Here is a 4,158-nt window from a genome sequence, read left to right as displayed (position 1 = left end):
CTACATTATAAGAGTGTCATCAATTAGTAACCAGAAACGAGAGTGAATGTTGCGGCACACGGCGAGTAAGACACATACACAACACTGTGCGTGTGTCTGTGAGAGAAGAGAACTTTGGTCTTTATCGTTAATTACGTCCCATAATGACCAGCCAGGTTGACACAATCACACGGCACAGCACGGGGGTTTATGGGGAGATGACACTCAGCCCCTGTTAGTTAGGCACCAACAATTAGTGCCTTTTGACATTTTTAACGCCATTGTAAGAGCTCTAAACGTTTTGACACCTTTTAAAGCCGCGACACCTAACATCTTTGTTTCCCCTGTGTAAACCTGCAGCCCACTCTTCTGAATCCCTCCTTCTCCTTTACTCGCGGCAGACGACTTAAAAAAAAAAAACACCAAAAAAACAGCTGAGCTTAAGGGGGTAGGGAACTCGTTAAAATTGTACCCCGTGTCGCTTTTCTAAATTGTAAAGATTATATTAAAAGTAATAAAAAAAATTAAAGGGCGCTCACTGCCTAACTTTACAAGCAGCAGGCGTTTGAGCTGGGGTCTAGTGACGACCGTGACGCCTTTGGCAAGGACGTCGTCGTCGGGTCTGGGTGGAAGTGGATCTGTCACCGCCAGCGAGCAGCGGACCGAGAGGCGATCGCACTCGTCAGTAGCCACCCTCACCCTCCTCACCTCACACAGCCGTGCTGTGCTTGACTGAAGGATAAATATTTGTTCGCTTCTTTTGCGCAGACGAGTTGCTGTGACGAGTTTGAGTCACTGACGACAAGTTGGTTCACTCCCGTCCGCCCCCTTCCCCTCTATCTCTCCCTCACTCCGTTTCATCTTGAGGATGACAGCAGAGGACCCGAGCCCGAGCTACTCACACACACGAGGCTCAGAAGTGAAGCGGAAAGAATAGCATGAGCGGCTTGGAGAAAGTGACGGCAAACAAGTCATGACCCGCCCTTTTGACGTCTGGAGTTGTAGAGTTTCGAGTCGACCTATCCACCCCGTCTTGAGGAAAGCAAGTCTTCTTACCTTAATTTTTTTCTAAAAGATAAAAAGCCGTAAACGCTGCTCGTTTTTCTGCCGCCACTGCCAAGCCAAGTCTCTTCTGCAACCGCATTATTCCTTTACACTGTTAAAAATGTTATTAAAATTCATAACATTTTTGTTATTAATTTTAATAACATGCGTGATTTCATAACTGTTGTTGTGAAAAGTAACAATCATGTTATGAAAATTCATACGAGTTGTGAAAATTAAGAAATGTTGTGAATTTTCTCAACAAGTTATAACTTTTATGAAACTTTTCTGAAAAGTCATAACTGTTAAAGGTTCCAAAAATATCGATTTGTTGTACATGTGTACTACCGCAGTAGTTCTACCAATATTTCGCACGCGTATAGATAAGTACATGCGCAAATTTCGAAATAGAAGGACGGGAAGCTAAAGTCGATGTTGCCAGCGTTCGCCACCAGATGGCGTTTCAAATCTTCGGGGAATGTTGAGTACAAATAAATGTCAATATTCTCTAACGATATCGGAATTTGAACTTAGTTTTTGACTTTTTCAGAATAAGAACGGTTATCCTCACATCATCTGCATCTTTAACGTTAACATTCAACACATAGTATGGCGTTGTCGCTTAGTAACATTTAGCTCGCGCTGATAATATACAACGGCCTCTCACCTAGGGTGCTGACCCGTCACCCTCGAGTTGTGCCTGACCTTTCGTAAGAAAAGGAAGCATCAGGCACAGTATTTTTAACAATTGTCAGCTGTCTAATATGATTGTGACACTTACAATGGAAGTATACATGCAGTACAATCCCCGGAACTTCTCTGATCGATTCGAAACTCTCACAATCTCATGTAGTTACTTTTCACAACATGTTATGAAATTTCATAACATAAATGTTATGACTTTTCATAACATTTTTGTTATTAAATTTAATAACAATGTTAGTGTTAATGCTTCACAAAAATGTTATTAAATTTAAGAGAAAATTTTTTAACAGTGTAGCAACCGCATTCCTAGTTCAGCACCTCGTCGCCGCGTCCTGCTCTAGATTCTTTTCGGAACGATTTTGTAGGGGAGTGGTGCGCCGCAGAAACAGATTCCGTCGGAGAGAGATCTGTGGACACGTGCCAAAAGTGTCCCCATTAAAGTGTCTTCGATTCCTTTGTTTCTATAAAGTTTGCCTGGGTGCTAGGTGATTCTCCCCCCGAGACGTCTCTCCACAAACTTGTGTAGAGCAGGTTTCTCGGGCACTGCCTTTGCTTCCTTCTTTTTTTTAAAAAATGAAAATAATTATTATTTTTATAATTTCTTTTTGCGGGGACTGCGGCGGCGTTTGGCGTTGGCGAACCCGGAAGCGAGAGTTTCTCGGCCACGGCAAGCCCACCCCATCCCTCCCAGCATTCCGTTAATGCTGGTCTCACTCCGAGTAATCAGCTACACTACCTTCAGTAATTATTCTCCAGCTCCCCGCCCCCGGTTCCCGATGCTATGGTTTCTCCGGCGCACAGCTCAAGGCCAGGCGACCGCCGCTCCAGGGGGCTACAGGAAGGCTACAGGAGGCTCGCAGGGGCGCGGGACGGGGTGTTCCGTTACCCGGGATGAGATGTTCTCTGCTCCGCGCGCGGTGCTGGAGAGGATCGCCTGCCGCCGCCGCTAGAGTCGCGCTCTGGAGAATGTGTCCTAGGCTCAGTTTCTTGGAGAGGGATGGCGAAACGAAGGGTTGAGGGCGAAGGGGGGGGTGGGGGAACACCATTCCGACCATTACGTACTCGCGTTACGCGTCGCGGCAGACAGCAACAATGTAGAGCATCGGCCGAGCTATGTGTTTTATTCGAGCCGCCTCGAGAAAATTGGAATTTTATCTCCCTGGCCCACGGTATAACTCAGTCGGCGAAAAAATAAATACGTGTCGTCGTAAACAAGTTCAGGCTAAACAAGATATACAAGCAAAAAAAATGAGAAAATTACTTTACTCTTGTGGATTGACAAACAAACAATAAAAAATAATCAGCACACAAAAAGTGTGAGCGCGAGCACGCTATTAAAACGGAACGAGCGAAAGAGTAAGGTGCGTGTTACAGCGACAAATGAGAAATTTACTCCACTGTTGTGGATTGACAAACAAACGATAAAAAAAATAATCGGCACACACAAAGTGCGGCGACACGAGCACGCTATTAAAACGAGCGAAAGAGTGTTGTGCGTGTTGCAGAGAGAGAGAGAGAGAGAGAGAGAGAGAGAGAGAGAGAGGAGGGGGGCGGTGCAAGTGTGTTATTTTAGGCATTTTTTGCGGCGGCAGATGACATACGAAATACGGCGGCGCGGTCCCCGTCGGGGTGCTTGATGTAAGCGTGACAAGCTCAGTGGCGAAGGGGACGGGGAGGGGGTTGGATCTGATAGAGCGACACGGCACCGGTGGGCTGAAGGAGCCGGCGGAACGCCTCAAAGACTCAAGCAGCGCTCTCTCGAGGGTGGCTCGGCGCGCCGCGGAGGGGGTCGGGGCGCGGGCGAGGTGGTGCGCGGGACAAACATGTACTGTACATGGTGTTGAAAAGAGAGGGAGGGAGAGACTCGCGCGGCCGGAGACACTAGGCGGCGCGGGAGAGAGAAGGCAAACGCCTGCCTAGGATTCCCTAGTAGCATGACTTGTGGGCTGAAAGCGCGCGCCGCACGCTTGACGCTCGCTGAGAAGGACGCGAAAACCTCACAAAAAAAGGAGAGGGATACATACTCATGTAAATATCCCGCTCCCATAAAGAAAGTTTGTTTTTTCCTCTCTCGTTTATACACCAACCTACGCCACGCGCGCGCTCTCCCTTTTTATAAAGTACTTTTTTTTCACCCTCTTGCGCCCTCTTTCTCTCTCACACACACACACATATCCTAGAGTCCAGTGACTCGTGACTTGCACGCCAACCCCCTTCCCTAGCCCTGTTCGCGCCCGCCATACGAACCGTGTTAGCCACCCCCCCCCCTCTTTTCTCCCCAACACAACACCACCCTTGGCCCGCCTCTTTCAATTACTTCCCCAGCGTGGCACCGTGTGTCGAGTGTGGCAGGAGAGAAGAATAAGTGAGGATGGCTCTCGAGTACCACCTCTCTCTTTCTTTCTTTCTTTCTCTCTCTCTCTCTCCCTC

Source organism: Frankliniella occidentalis, unplaced genomic scaffold, assembly GCF_000697945.3.
Source record: "Frankliniella occidentalis isolate FOCC.00 unplaced genomic scaffold, Focc_3.1 Scaffold135, whole genome shotgun sequence".
Taxonomy (NCBI): domain Eukaryota; kingdom Metazoa; phylum Arthropoda; class Insecta; order Thysanoptera; family Thripidae; genus Frankliniella; species Frankliniella occidentalis.
Note: the sequence above shows the minus strand (reverse complement) of the source record.